The 16,507-nt window shown below is 44.6% G+C and overlaps 1 long non-coding RNA gene and 1 pseudogene across 1 annotated transcript; both read right to left on the minus strand.

Moving 5' to 3' along the window:
* Positions 1-7,288, minus strand: part of LOC139438275 (lysine-specific demethylase 6A-like) — a 68,337-nt pseudogene extending 61,049 nt beyond the window's left edge.
* A 6,523-nt stretch (positions 7,289-13,811) lies between these two features.
* Positions 13,812-14,877, minus strand: LOC139438346 (uncharacterized). The gene is made up of 3 exons (XR_011648037.1): positions 14,762-14,877; positions 14,566-14,651; positions 13,812-13,927 (listed from the first exon to the last, which is right to left on the minus strand). It is a non-coding gene; the product is annotated as an uncharacterized lncRNA (long non-coding RNA).
* Between the last annotated feature and the right edge of the window lie 1,630 nt (positions 14,878-16,507).

Raw genomic sequence — 16,507 nt, forward strand, 5'->3', positions numbered from 1 at the left:
TGGCCACATTTGAGTATCATGAAGGCCGTCAGGAGGAAACTCCCAGGCACAGTGCTACTCTAGACCTTATTCTTATTGGAGGTGTATAGGCTCAAAAGCATAGCCATAAGTATCAGGAGCCCACTGTTGGGCCCTCCTTCCTTCCTGGTTCTTGCTGTTGCACCTGGGGAACTGCCGCTGCTCCCCAGGGTCCACAACAGTGACCCCTCGGCCAGGGGCCCAGTACCGCCCCCCCAGCTATTGTTTTTAATTGTTTCCACTATGAGTATATCTAGACATTACTATATACCCTGGGCATATGCCCTGGCAATTAGTCTGGCAGGGGCTCAGAGCTAGAGAGTGAGGGAGTCTTGCCTTCTCTCCATCCTGCTCTCCCCTGAGAGAGGAGAGAGACCATCAGCTAGTGAGCGAGGAAGGCTCCAGCTGGTCCTATTGATGTCTAATCCCAGACCCTACAAGTGCCAAGGGCTTCCTGGGCTTAGTGGGGAGGAAATATTTGGGGACCCGGGAGAGTGAATGAAGTTCTGTATAAAAGGGAAAAAATACTAACCACTTGGGTTGGGACAATATTTTCAGTATATTTTTCTTGAATTTATTGTTTTATATGTTGCATTGACTTCCATGTCCCTTTAAGAGCTGTATTTTTAAGTTTTCAGGTGTACCTTATGTGTCTGTTTCTATTATTTTTATAGGAATGCCCAATTATTACTGTATCATTTCTTTAAATATACACTATTCTTTCCACTGATGTTACTTTCAAGTTTGTCAAAATCAGTTGGCTAATTCGTGTATTTCTGGGACTTCTTTTTCATTTCATTGGTTTATGCATAGTAAAATTTCTTCTTATATTCTAGTTGAAGTTTTCAATAAAATATACATCATAATTCAAAAAGAAAAGAAAAGAAAAGAATGTAGGTATGAGAGCAGTGGCGTAATATGTATATGCACTTTGATGCTCATAACAGCATTATTCTCTATAGTCAAATTTGGAAACAAGCCAGGAGTCATAAACAGTGGAATACATACACAGTGGAATGTTATGCAGTGGTAGGCAGAAATGAAGTTGTGAAGCAAACGACAACATGCATGAACCTGGAGGATATTTTGTTGAGTGAAGGAACCCAGACATAAAAGCACAAATACTGTAGGATTGCACTATGTGAATTAAATACATTATGTAAATTCATGGATATAATAATTAGAACATAGGTCACCAGAAATTAGAATGAGGTAAGGAATGGAAAGCTGACGGTAAATCTGTGCAGAATAGGTTAAAATATTCTTTGTAAAACTTTGGAAATGAATGGAAATGGTGATTGCACAACATAGTGTTAGTGACTAGCAGAGCTATTACATGGGTATGACAGTGGTTGAAAGGGAAAGTCTAAGGTCATGTATATTGCTAGAAGGAAAGCTAAAAACATAACATGGGACTGTATAACATGGTGAAACCTCATGTCAAATAAACATATGGATGATATTCCATTTATACATATCAACTAGAAAGAAGAAAACAGAATAGCAACTATGTATGGTGTGAAAGCAAAGAAAGATCAATTGGTGATGAGTTTTTTACTTCTGTTTTTGTTTGTTAGTGTTATTATTATTACTGGAATACTGAAAATGCTCTGAAAACGATTTAAGTGATTGTATAGAATGTATGACTGTCATTATATGGAATACCAATGATTGTACACGTTATATGGATTTATGGAGTATTAACATGTATCTACAATAAAATTTATTTGTTAAACACTAATGGGAACAGTGAAGCTCAAGGTGCCTGATTATTTTTACATTTTCAAGGAGTTAAGATTCCTCAGCTTTGAAACATTTGACCCCTTTATCTTTTGGAAGTCAAATTTAAAATTAAAAGGTAGGTATCATCCACATTTGTGGATTTGGGGAGGAGGGGTAAGGAATTTTTCTTTCTGGAGTAATGAAAATGTTCTAAAATGGACTGAGGTGATGACAACACAACTTTGTAATGAAAATGAGAGCCACTGAGTATACACCTGTGATGGATTGCACAAATCATGGGACTATATACCACAGTAAATCCTGTGGTGGAAGATATATTGTGGTTTACCATATAATTATGTGAACTTTCTCACATGAATTGTAACAAATATCCAATACAAATACATGCTGTTAATAATAGGATGCTTTATGGGGAAATCATACCTAAGTTAAGCTAACACCATAGTTAAAAATTGTGCTTTTATCAATTGTAGCAAATGTTCTACAACATTGCAAGGAATTGTTGGTGTGGTAATGTATGGAAATCCTATCTGTTTTTGTATGATTGCTTTCTAAACTCATAATTTCTTTTAAAAATACCAAAGAAGTAAATAAAGTATAAAGAAATGAGTGCACTAAAACCTGAATATCTGATAAATGTTTTTATCTTGAAAAGATGATATTATTAGTTTGTATGGAATGGTATTAGTATGTAGTTGACTTTTTTTTGATTGCTGAATCTGTGTATCCAAATTTCCAACTATAATTTAAATTTGATTAATTCACACCCTTTGCATCTCTTCTATGTTTGTGACAGAAGAAGTATATATTTCAGGTATTTTATTTTGTATTTTAGCATTTTATGCTCTTCCTCTTTTTCTCACTCAATACTTTGGGCTTATGAAATGTGACTTATACATTATTAATACTGTCAGTATATTGTGTTTGACTTTTTTTTTCCAAATTGTGCCTAACCCATTTATCTCTGTTTCTTCTTTTTTCAATGTATGTTTGCTTCAAATAATATAAATGGATTTTTAGGATTCCAAACACCAAAGAGGTTTAGACCATTCACACTCCCAAGAGCGAGCAGGGAAGCCTTAGGCTGGCTCTCTGTACACCTGGGGGATGGCTGAAGGAAACCCACTCCCAGGTGAACTCTGTCAGCGGATGACTGTGGCTTAGAAAACATTGTGGGGGAATTCTTTTGGCAACAGTGGCAGGTGAGAGTCCCTAGCACAGGGTGCCCATCGCGGGGGGATGTGTGGGGATGGGTGCACCTGGGACATGCTGCTAGGGAATAGGAATGTGTTCATGTGGTCACTGGTTGTTGTCTCAGTGGGCGGAGATGCACGCAATACCAAAGGAAAAAAGGCAAAGAAAAGAGGTCTCGGTGTAAAATATGGGTTTCAAATTTCTGGAGCAAATGTCCATAGCCACTTCTTTGGATATTTGTATAAGTTTCTCAGTTGTGTAGCCCTGGCCTCCTTCTCATTTCAGTAAGTTTGAAAGGTCTCATGTGTATAAACCCCGGCCTACTTCCTTCTTGCACATAGGTATGATCTTCCTAGGTAAACAAATCATGTTTCTTTCTGTGCATTTGGTGTACCTTCCTAGCTGAATATTTCTGGAGTTCCATTATTCTTGAATATAACTGCATTCCAATTCTTTGCCTGTGAATGTGAGCACATAAATTCAGGCTTTTTTCTTAACTGGATATAATGCTAGTTTTCCTGCTATATAAACCTAACTTGAATGAACCTTATACTAAAGTGCGAGCTTCTTGGGCTGATGAAGTCTTGAATATTGATCACTGTTATTTGACATAGACTTCCAGAATATATAAACCCTGAATTACCTTTTTGTATATAGCTGTGAGCTTCCAGCTACTCAAATGCAGGCTTCTGTATTTCCTAAACTAGTATTCTTTTTTTTTTTCCTTTTTCTTTACTTTGAAGAAGCTTTAGATTACATAAATGTTACATCAAAAATCTGGAGGATTCCATATACTCTACTCCTTCCCCTCCCATGCTTTCCCCCATTAACACCAGCTTTCCTTAGTGTGGAACATTTGATAAAATTGATGAACACATATAGAAGCATTGCTACTAACCATGGACTACAGTTTGCATCATAGTTTACACTTTGCCCTGCATAGTTTTATAGATTATGATGAAATATATGAAGGACTCTATTCATCATTACAATGTCATGCAGGACAATTTCAATGTTGCCCAAATGCCCAGTGTTACATCTATTCCCCCCTCTCCCTTCCCTCTGAACCTCTGGTGACAACTGTCTTTATGTCACTGTTACAAGTTCTTCCATTTCTGGAATAGTAATGACTAGTCCATAGATGCATTCCCATCTTATGTTCTGTTTGTTCCTCAATCTTCAGGATTTGGGGATGGTGATGCCCACTCTCCTTCCGATTGTGGGGGCTTAGATCCGTGGGGTAGATGAAGGGGACCATCTTGCTCACAATTGTAGGTGGGCATTGTCCATCATTCACCTTGTGTTAGCTGTCCTTGGTGAGTGCAATGAACTGTAACTCTGCTGAGATTCAGGGCTCAACCTATGAACAGCTAGGAGGTTTAAGTCTCTGGGACATAGATTAAATGGGTATAGCGCTAACTGTGGGTTCAAGTGTAAGGGGTAGAAGAACCATATAGGAAAACTATAAGTGAGTCTAATTCTGAAACCCTGGACAAATGGGCCATCATATATTCCAAGGAAAGGCCCAACAACAGCATGCCAATTCTCTGGGATTGTCTGCCCTGCCTATAGTGTCAAGATGTCTCCAGAACCTTCAGGAGCTCCTGTGCTTTGGGCACAGTTTGCTGTGACATTCAGTGAGAGCCTCCTAAGACATGCATAACCATAAGCTCTGGAATGAACTCTCGATTCCATTTGAAATAATACCTTAGCCATATAAAAAACTCATATGCATTTAATATTTCCCCCTTCCACAGTCTTTTTCCCAAGCATTCCTAGTAGTCACTTGCTTATAATCTCTCAGTGCCAGGGAGACTCACCACCAGGAACCATTCACTGTTGGAGATTTGAACCGGAAGGGTATCGGGAATGAAAGAAAGAGAAAAAAGAGAGTGAAATAAAAAGAAAGAAAGGAAGAAAAAGAACGAACGAGAGAGCTAGGAGCAGGGTGTCTGCTAGTAGAGACTCATCAGACAATTTGTTGTTTACAAGGGGCTGTCTATATACCCCAGTCTATGTGACAAGCAGCAACACTTAGCCTACATGACAATAAGCAGCAACAGGCACTTAACTACCAGCATTACTCATAGTCTAAGGAATTCAAAACAATCTTATCTCAAGGTACAAAGTCTAAGTGTTCTATTTACTTCAAAAGGTATGTGCTCATCTTTTCTTTCAGCCTTTAACAGCTTCATCCTATTTGCCAGGAACTCTTAATTACTGCATTCCTTAGGTTGCAAGCGTAGCCATGGAAACAGCAGTGTCTCCCTGTGAGACCACTATGCCTCAGTTTGCAACAATGCACCAGCCTGGGGGAAGATACTGAGTTTATATGCTGAGTTTGGCCAAACAGGAGGCCATATTTGAGCAACAAGGAGGCTTTCAGAGGGTAACTCTTAGGCAATATGTATCACTGGCTAAGTTTCCATTTCACAAGAAAAGGTTCATCCCTGCAAGCGTCAATATCAAGAGGCTGGTGTATTGGTCTGTCCTCCTTTGCTAGGCACTGCCCATGTACTCTAGGGACTCTTGCCACACTATCAGAGAGAGAAGCAGAAGTACCCAGAGTGGGCATCCAATATCCCTTCAGTTATTGTAAGGATCTCATCCACCAAGACAACAACCCATGAGCACTTGAACACATTCATGTTCCATAGAGGCATACCCCCACCACCGCCCCCCACCAGTAATCCTCCCCTGCACATTTGCAACCCATCTGCAGTCCAAAATCTCCCCCAAAACAAGGCCAAATAAGAAATAAAATAAAATAATTTTTAAAAAATTAAAAACAAATATTGCTTCGTTTCTTTCATCATTGTAAGATGTTCCCTTAGAACCTATTCTCCTGCATATGAATGCAATCTTCCTAAACTTTATAATCCCTGGACCTTTATTTCTTGATTCCGAGTGAGGTAGTCTATGTTGTTATTCTAAGCAATTTCCTCTTTGGGTGGACCTGGGCACTCCCTGTGGTACAGACACAGGCTGCTTTTGCCTTGTATCTAGATGTGAGTTTTAGAGGCTATGCTCTATTGCAGGCTCCTGTATCATGGATGCTCCTAGCATCCTGGCCTGCACACTTATAAAAGGCCAAATCATAGAGGCAAACAAAAGGATACTGACAGCTTATCTGCATGGCTGTTTAGCACAGTGGGCATGCAACTGTGTAGGTACATGCAGAATATTAATGGGTATACCAATAAAATGCATTTGTCTTTCTAGAACACCCATCCCAAAGCATCAGAATTGGAGTACTCCCATCTCCACAGTTCAGATATTACTGAAAAGCTAGAGTAATCTGCAAGAGGCGTCACCCATCAAAAACCTGGCTTGCCTAGGTTTTTGCCAGACTCCACCCTCAGCTCATGGTATTGTGTTCCTCAGGGCACACCCCTGTGTTGTTAGAATTGGCGAGTGTAACCTGGAGGCAGGGACTTCTAGTCCACGGTACACACCCTGATGGAGCTGCTGGTCAGCTATTTGACCGTCAACAAGACTTACTCACCTCTCAGCCTCTCCTCTCTTCTCTGTAACCTGAAGACTGAAACTTATGTCTTCTGCATACCTAGATGTGTCAGCGATGCTCTGAGAGCCCCAGGAAACCACGAGGCCAAGAGGTTCAGCTCCTGCTAGTTTGCACAGAGAACGACACGTTCTATGTAGCTCCTGCCCACACCCCCAGCCCAGCAATCATTCTGGACATCGTATTTAGTGGGTACCCCAGCACTGCTCTGAGCCCCACCTAGTCCTAAGCCTAATGGATATTCAAGCCCATGGAAAAGCAAAGCAGTTTCCATGAAATAGAGACAAAGCCCCAGGGTGCAGCCCCAGAAAGGTGTCCCAAAGCCAGCCACAGTGTTTCAGCAAGAGCTTTTTGTTTTCATTTTTTGCATCCTAAGAGAAAGGCAGTGGGGATCCAGGCAGGTCCCACCCTCTCTCAAGGAAGAGGACGGCAACCGGCAAACAGGATTGGCCAGGCTGCCCACTTGTGAGAACAAGGGGCAAAAGGTCCCCGTCGTGGCAGGGCTGGTAATGGCCACAACATCAGATACTCAGAAAACGTCTGGGGAGGGGAAGGGCAGGCAGCAGGCACGCCCTGTCAACTTCGGGAGGGTACTGGACTAAGTGTGGCTTCCGAGGCTTTGCCTCTGGCCCCGCCCAGGACTTCTCTCTGAAAGCCTGCCGCGTCCTCTCCATGAGGAGGGCGAGGGACGCGGGCGATCACCTGGGGATCCCCTGTGAACTCGGCGGTCGCTATGAGGACCAGAAGTTGTGGGAACCTGGCCTGCTGGGGTGTGTCTTCCAGCCATGCAGCTGGATTCGCGTGCTTCATCTGTGCGGCGTGATGAGGACCCCAGATGCAGGCCGACCCTGCGGATTAGGTGGGAGGTTAGAGAGGTGCCTTGCCTGGGTGGAGGGTTCCTGGTCTAGCCTGGGGCCTGGGCGGCCCGGGCGCCGCAGGGAGCCCAGAGACCTGGGATTGGACGGCAAGGGAGGTGCAGCGCGTTCACTGCGTCCATGTCGGCTGTCTTGGGGCTCCCTGCCGGCTGCGCCTTCTCGACGGCCCCTCGCCGCGCCGTCCAGGATCCACCTGCCCGCACGCGCGCGGCACGGGAGGTCCACGCCCCAGGCGTCAGCCAGGTGCCCAGCAGCAGCTGAGAGAGATGGCGTGAGCTCGCTGGTCCCAGCGCACGCCGGCTTGCTGCCGGTGCTGCGCGGTCTGCGGGAAGTGGAAGCGGAAGTCAGCACTTCGAATCCTCGTCTGCGGGCCTCAAGGGCGCTGGAGAAGTTGGCCTCCACAACGCCTTCCCACGACGCAGGCGGGCGGCCCCGGGCTAGCGCTCCCGCGGCAGAAAGCCCGCGGACAAGTCTGAGCCAGCGGCTCGGCGGTGTCCACACCAGCAGGCAGGGCGCGGGCAGCACGCGGCTCAGACCACCCAACACCCTCCGCAGGGTCTCCCTGTAGCTCCGCCAGGACCCCCGGCCGTACCTGGACAGGTCCCAGAGGCAGGCGCTCATGACGGCCACGTCGGGGGCGTGCTCGCCCCGTCGCAGGTGGTCCAGGACGCTCTCCGCGCACCGGGCGCACACGCGGTGAGGAAGAAGAAGCGTACCCGGTGGCGGCCAGAGCGGACCTGGCGGACCTCGCGGTAGTGGGTCCCGTGGTGCAAGCGGCCCCGCCTGCAGCCTTCCAGCCGCCTGTCCGGCTCAAAGCTCCGCTCGCCGTTGGCCTCCAGCTGCCTGAGAGAGCAGGCAGTCCTGCAGCAGGAGCACCGTTACCGGGTGCTTGTACACTGACTCTGGACCAAGTCGCCCGTTACACCCCAAACTTGTTATACAGCAGCTGCGGGACGTCGCAGGCTCGTAGGGAGGCCACGGAGGCTGAGGGCGGATGGCCTTGCGCCCAGCCTGCCTCGCAGTAGGAGGTCTGACCGCTGAGGCCAGGAAGTAAGGGCGAGGTTAGACGGCGCGGGAAGGGCGAGGCCCACTCCTAGGTCTCAGTGCCTTCCTTGTTGCAGGCTGCTCCTGGAGCGCTTGCCTCCTCTTCTGGGGAATTGCTCTCTTGTTGCCTGGTTCTCCTGCAGAGCCACGAGTTGCTGTCCTGGAGCTTGAGGGAGGACTGTCTTTGTTAAGGGGAACGCTGACTGGGTTCCCGTCTGCTGCCAGGATTTCCAAGCAGCGATGGGAAGTACACTGCAGCCTCAGCGAACGCCAGCAGTTCAGATGTATTGTTTTCGTTTAATTAACTCTATGGTCACCTCCTTGTGGATTCACGTGCGCCAGTGAGCGAATCCAAAGCCGTTGGACCCGTTACTGTCTCCCACAGGTAATATCTGGTTAAAAGAAAAACTCTAGCACCATACCACAACCACAGGACATTTTCACCACCTCAAGCCCCCCCCACCCCCACCCCCGACTTAGACATAAAAGCTGTTTTTAGAAACGTTTTCAGAAAATTTCCACTGGAAATTCCGGGAATTCCTGCCCCATCCTCCTTACACACCCACACACAGATTCGCCTACTATTAGTAGGTTACAGTAGTGCTGTGGTACGTGGCACATACCGCAGCAAAGAGCCGTATCACCTGCTTCCCGTCCTACCCTTAACAGTGGGACATGAAAACATCTAAATTCCATAATTTTGCCCGACACAGGATTTAATAAACATGGAGTCACGCATCATCTGTAACATGGGGCATTTCATCTGGTCCCTTGGCACTGTTCTATGCAGAGTCATCCTCAGCCCCTGGAGACGCAGCACAAATGGCCACTTTAAGCTCTGCTCACCTGCTTAACTGAATTTCCAAAGTGAGGTTGCCGGCTGTGGGACTAAGGGGTCAATATGTTAATCCCTTTCCTTGCTGATTACTCTTCCATGACATTAGGTGCCGTGGCACTTTTAAACAGTCACCATTCAAGAATCTTGGAGTTCTTTCCAGTGTTTGGCTTTTAAAGAAGAAGTTGCTATGGTATGCCTGTGCAGATTGATGGAAACACAGGTTTTCACATCTCCAGCGTAAGCTCCAGGCTGCAATTGCTGGGTTGTATGATGTTTGCATATTAACATATTTAACAGAAGACTGTTTTTAGAGAAGCTGCATATTTGACATGTGTGAGTGATCCTTTTCTTTTTCCCTAAAGTATAGATCTACGTGGGCTTTCCAAGTATAAAAACGCTGGAATCCTTCTGCATGTATATGGCCACAACTTTCCGGTTATATGGACCCTGTTTAGCTCATATCCTTTTCCAGGCATCCTTCCCTATCTAGGATGTGCACTCGTTGCCTGTATAAACCCCAGACTTCTTGTCCCTGAACAGACAAGTGGGTTCTGCTTGAATAATCCCTCAACCCCCTCTATGCTTCAAGGGATGTGAATTGGAATTTCTTGGCAGTATAAGTCATGGGTGTTTTGGTCTTTCTTTTTATTTCTTTTCATTTTTTTTTCTTTTTCTTTTTTGTAATAATGGAAATGGATGGGCAGATACCAAGCATATGAACTCTAGTCTCTTTGTCCTTTGTACAGCACCAGAACCATTGGCCATAGGCGGGGCTGCAGTTCTTATTCTTTGCATGCACACATGGCTTCTGCTGGAATTTTAAGTTTTAGCAAGTTTACACAAACAGCCCAGATATTCATGAAGAAACACACAGCCCCCACACATAGCCCATATCAGTAGCATGATAAGAACTGTAAGGGCCCCTTGAAATCTAAAGTTCTGGAACTGGAAAGGCCTCTGTCAGTCCCATCTGTGGGGTGAGTGATAGGAACAGCAGCCAAAGCTGATCTAGGCTTCTTTTCTAGAGTTTAAGCTTCCCCCCTTAAAAAGGGGGCCACGGCATCTTCTAGAATGTCAAATCCATAGAGGAGGTGATATCTAATGCTTGAGGGGCAGGGAAGATCCATGAATTCTGATATCAAATCCTGTGCCTTGACAGTGCTGCTGTGATACACAACATTAAGTCTGCCATAAAATTAGCAGGGGGGACAGAGTCGATATAGAGCCAGCAATGTCAATATAGTTATGGCGATGACAGAGATGCTCATGTGGACTCTTACCTGATCATGGGGAGGAGTTCCTGGGTGAAACAATGAATATCCATTTACAGTTATGGGCAGGGTCTCCCCTTTGTTGTTCCCATGGACTAGAGTTGCTTCTGGGAGGATATTACACTCTCAGGGAGGAAGAGCTGAAGTGTCTGCCCTTGCTGAGGGAGTTTTCCCAGGTGTGGGTCTTTCTGCAGGAGACCGTCCCATTCTTTGAATTTAATGCATTATTAAATGACGACATAGGAAAGGACAGGACCACCAGATGCACAAGCACTGGTTGTGATAGCAACTGTGTGGTGCACCGTACAATAAGTAGGAGACTTCTAATAGAGGGTTTCATGGCCAAGAAGTGTATTCACAGAGGGCATAGAGACCCCACATTTTCCTATGAACCACCTACTGCTGGGCTTGGCACAACACTTAAGCCTGCCTGTAGACAAGAGAGCTATTAACAGAGGTAAAATACCTGGTGTCATCACTAGGAATACCCTGGGGACAACCTTGCATCTGCATACTTGCCATTCCACCTTCTATCCCCAATGGAGAGGCCTGAGTAAAACAAGGAATTCAGCTGAGCCCAGGCAATTATGAGCCAATCTCTTTCTTTCCTATAGATCCCCTTTCCATTAGTTACCAAGATCAATGGCACCTTTACCACCTCCTCTCAGGAATCTACATTTCCTGCATTTTTTGAGACATACCTTTTAAAAGATACTTAGATTACATATATGTTACATAAATGAATGAATGCAGACAATTCCCATATTTCCCAGTCGCTACCCCTCCCACACTTTCCCACATTAACAACATCCTTCATTCGCGTGGTACTTTTCTTACAATTGATGAACACATACTGGAGGACACTATTAAGTGTGGTTTATAGTTTACATCATAGTTTAAAATCTCTGCCACACATTTTTATAAGTTATGGCAAAATGGCCTGTATCTGTCACTACAACATCATTAAGGACAATTCCAATGTCCTGAAAAGGCCATCATATTACAACTGCTTTTTTTTAAAAGATACTTAGGTCACATAAATGGTACATAAGAAATAGGGGATTGGCATATGACCCACTCCCCACACCTGCCACGTTTTCCCACATAAACAATGTCCTTCATTAGTGTGGTACATTCATTGCAATTGATGAACATGCTTTGGAGCATTGCCACTATGCACGGATTAAAGTTTACATTGTAGACACATTTTAAATGCATGAACTCATTTAATCCTCACAGCCACCTCACAAGGCAGGTATTATTATGGTTCATTTTTCAGAGATGAGAGGACTCAGTTTAAGAGAGGCAAGTTTAGTCCAATAATCCAGAGTGTAGGAGTTGCAAGTCTGCATCCATGTGGAATCTAACCCTCATCTTGATACAGAGGTGGCGTGGATATAACCATCCCAGGATCCACAGGATGGAGGAACAGAGTGTGGATTAGAGTGGACTTACTGATATTCTACTATGGAAATATTGAGATTAGTAAAGGAAGAAATTGTGGCATTAATGTGGAGAGAGGGGCCATGGTAGCTGCTGAGGGTAGGGAGAGGGAAAAAGATATATGAGGGTAGGGAGAGGGAAGAAGATATATGATATATCAGGACTTGGAGTTGTCCTGGGTGGTACTGCAGGGACAGATGCTGGACATTATATGTTCTGCCATGGCCCACTGGGTGGACTGGGGGAGAGTGTAAACTATAATGTAAACCATTATCCATGTGGTGCAGCAGTGCTCCAAAATGTATTCACCAAATGCAGTGACTGTCCCATGGTGATGAAAGAGGTTGTTGATGTGGGAGGAGTGGCGTGAGGGGGTTGCGGGAATTTTGGGGACCTCTTACACTTTTTGAATGTAACATTAAAAAAAATAAAGAGAGAGGCAAGTTTACTTGCCTAAGCCTAGAACTGAAACACCAGTAGCCTGGCCCCAGAGCATATTCCAGCAATTATCCCATTGTTTCTAAAAGTCTGCTCTGCATAAATCACCTGCATTATACTCACCTCATTATAACAATAAAGTGCTGGGCCTCACGCCAGCTGAACTGAGTCAGTATCTCTGCAGGTGGCACTCAGCAGTATGCATTTTATCCAGGTATTTGAGATCAGACTCAGTTTTGAGAATGAACTTGCTATACTTAACACATACATGCTGACACACTATTGATGCACCTATTATCACCTATTGATGCAGCCACATAAATAAAAATGCATCATTAGCACGTAACGTATTTTTGTTGTAAGCTGCTGACATTCTTGAAGTTGTTTGTTATGCAACAATATTTCAGAAATAACTAATTAACAAAATCTACCTGTGTTCACATTAATCCAAATTTCAGAGACTGACTCGGTAATCTTTAAATACATTGAATTGCCCAAACTATTGTTCAGGAACACTGATCTTGACAATTTGCCCTATTTAGAACTATGTTATTAATAGATTTGGAAAACATTTTGTTTAGAAGTGAAGTTTTAAGATTTCCTCCATCTTGTATTTTGTTCATTTTCATAAGAATATTCAAGATGAAAGAATATTAGGTGAAACATCAACAATTAAGCACATAAAGGTTTTAACAACCTGTGAGCCGCTTGTTCACTATAGCTTTTGTCTGCTCTTCCCCTTGTAAAAATGATAACCCAAAATTAATTGGCCTCTCTCTTCTCTCATCATTCCTAATCCATGAAATGGTAGGAACCACTATGCCCCAAATTATAATTCCATGGCTGCTATACCCCGTCACTCCAACATTAGAGACTCTGCTTTCCACAGATAAGCTATTTTTATGCAGCAATTTAAAAAAGACTAAAACGGAATTCTTTACTTTTTGTGTTCCATGGACCCCTTGGCCAGTCAGGTGAAAATCATGGACGCCTCCTCAAAATGTAGCATCAGAGAGTTTTAAGACACTCAACAAGTGTCATGTCTAACAACTATGGTAATTTCAAAGTAAGCACAATTATTAGTGATTTTTCAACTTATGAAACACCTGTCATGTGACATGAGATGAACACTACTGTAATCTACTGCATATATTCAAAAGTGAAGGAAATGCTGAATTTCAGGTACAGGTCAGAGAAAATAAAGATAAGTTCAAGCTCATGGATGCTCTGATTAAGAACCCCTCATTAAGAACCCCTGGCCTAAACTGACGAGCTGTGCTGTCATTGAGGGCACTTCTCACCTAGCATACAAACACACATGCAGAGTGACACACTTGGCAGTGTTTATTTCTCTTTTACTAGTGTCATTCCAATTTTATCCAAACTCATTCTTTGTTTTTTCACCATTTATTCCTTCCTTCCTGTCTCAGGTTTGCAAAAGAACGAAGTTGTCAATTCATCTCCTATAGCTGAAGTGGTCTTGTCCTATTTGTGTTAAGTTTGCTGCTCGATTGTCTACAGGTCAAGAGGACAGAGTTCCCTGGAAAACGCACACATGCACACACACAGACGAAGAAATATAAAAAATGGAATTTATTAAATGATGTTTAAGAGCGGGTCTTAACTCTCTAGATCACGCAATGCCTATTCCATTTACTACTTGTGATGTCTTTAAATTCTAACTCTTAAGTTCAAAATGGCCCTCACTGTCCATGTGATACGACCTGTATTTGTATGGCTGTTCACAACAAAGAAATGGATATGAAAATCAGGAATACTCTGAAGATTAAAAAACATACCTGATGGGACACTGGAGGGAGTACTTCCCTAAGGATTTATACACTTTTAAGGGAAGGCTACTGAAGAATCTTAGGGTGAGCAAAACCAAAATGTTGGAGCTGGGGCTGGGGCTGATGCCCATGTTACTACGCTTAGGAGTGGAGAAGATTATCTCTGCATCTAAGTGTATTTGGCTGGACATGCTCTCTAGCTGGATTAAGCTTCTCCAGTGACAACTTTGTTTGGATTACACTACTCCACTGTTCCTATCTTGGAATACCTCCCTGAAGACCTGGGGTTACTCACCGTTTCTCTCTTACCCTTAATTCCTTCACTAGAGAACCGAGGGTTCCAGGCAGCTGGCACACAGATTTAACCCCCACTGCATCCCATTCTCACCTGTCTGCCTCTCTGTTCCCTCTTCTTGCCTCTTCCATCCTTGGGTAGTATTGCAGGGGATTCAGCCAGAGATCCTCACAGATGATCTGGTAGTGGAAAGAGCATGGTGGAACCAGGGTATGGACCCTATTCCCACTACCCAAGTAGCTGGGAGGCCCTCCAAGGCCATTTCTTATGCTCCCCATGATGGCCTCACCTCAGCAATCCTATTAGATTCTGCAAAGTTGTGGTCAGAGAACAAGTTAAAAAGCTTAAAGTTGGTGCTATGGTGGCTGCGGTTGTAGGCCTGGTGTTCAAAAGTGTGGAACCATTGGCCTGGAGTGGAGTAAAATTCCCAGTATCCTGGAAGAAGAGGAAGATGTGGGAAAAGATCCTGAACACCTCCGTGCCTGTCCCATCCAGAAACTCACCTCTTACCAGTGATGGTAATGTCGTAAATCTTAATGATTGCTTCATTTTCAAAGTAGGGGTTGCTCCGAAAGGAAAATGTGATCTTGCAGCTCTTCCTGGGATAGCTGAAGTCTTCCACCTGACAGGGAAAGGTAGAGAAAGGTGACCCCTCTCTATGGAACAAGCCTTTTCCTGATTTGGTTCTGAATCAGTACTACTTGCCCTCAAGAGCTAGCTCATCCGAGAGGGCTGATGCTCCCAGACTTATCTCCAAATTGATGATGTAGCTGAGCATGTCCACATCTTGGTCAGTGATGATGGCTGACATTTGATGGTGGTTCAAAATCTGCACTGGGTCAAGAAGCCTTAACATGCTAGGAATGGAAGGGATAGATGCAAGCAGTGTACATCTACAGAACAATGAGAAGTGGGTAGTGCACCTCCCAGATTTCTTGGCATTGCTGGATGGTCTCCTTCAATCAAGATCCTTCATCATAGACTACCTTTCGTCTACTGTTTCCTTGGCTTTCTGTTCCCAGATAGCTATCTGCTCTTACACTTGGAAAATCTGTTTCCTGAGATCCTGAGCTCTACCTTACAAATGTGTGTGGGGGTCTGTATGCTACTAATTATGCACGAAAGGCAGTCTCTGAGTTCCCGGTGAGGGTGCAAAAGTGTACATAGGACTTCATGTGCTGAATGTATCCACCTAAGTAAGCAGTATGAAGGATGACAAAACTACCAATAGAATCAATATTAACCCAAGACCTCTGTGTGTGGTTGCACCCATCCCTTTTCCTCAACAGGACCTCTTTCCTCCTGCATCACTCCCTCTCACAACTAGGACTGCCTCCTTCCCTAGCTATGACTTCCTCCCACGACCCTCGCCCGCGGCCATTCCCCTTGGAACTGCAGTAAGGGTACGTTTTTTTGGTTTTGTTTTGTTTTGTTTTGTTGGGGAGGGCTTTTCTGAACTTTTTGCATTAAAACATAAACAATATATAATAAAATGTACAGCCCTTAATATGTTAAGTTTCAGCAACTGTACAAACCCACATAATCACCACTCAAAACAGGATTTGGTACATTATCACCGCCTTGTGTGTCTTCAGTCAAATTCCCTCCCTGCACTTAAGAAACCGCTTTCTACCACCAGAAAGGAGCTTTGCCTGCGCTTGGACTTTAGCTAAACGCAGTTGCACAAGGATACGGTTTTGACCCAGAAGCCAGGAATACCCTCGATGATGCTGCTTCTGCGCTGCAGGTGCGGCTTAAGCCTCCGCTTCAGCTTGCGCTTCAGCAGGCACAGGGCCCGGTTGGCTCGGGCTTGCAGGCTGCTCAGCTCTAACTGCAGGACCTCCAGCGCCTGCAGGGATGTCCTGGCCTCCGCGGCATCGCACCCTGGCTGGGCCCGCCCGCACTCCTCCTGCCCTTCCTCCAGGCTTTTCTGCTCCGCCTCTCGCTCCTGCTCTTGCACCTGCTCTTAGGCCACTCCCTCCACTACCGCCACTACATTCTACAGCACCACGTCCCCCCATCTCCAGATGTCCAG

Source organism: Dasypus novemcinctus, chromosome Y (genome assembly GCF_030445035.2).
Source record: "Dasypus novemcinctus isolate mDasNov1 chromosome Y, mDasNov1.1.hap2, whole genome shotgun sequence".
NCBI lineage: Eukaryota > Metazoa > Chordata > Mammalia > Cingulata > Dasypodidae > Dasypus > Dasypus novemcinctus.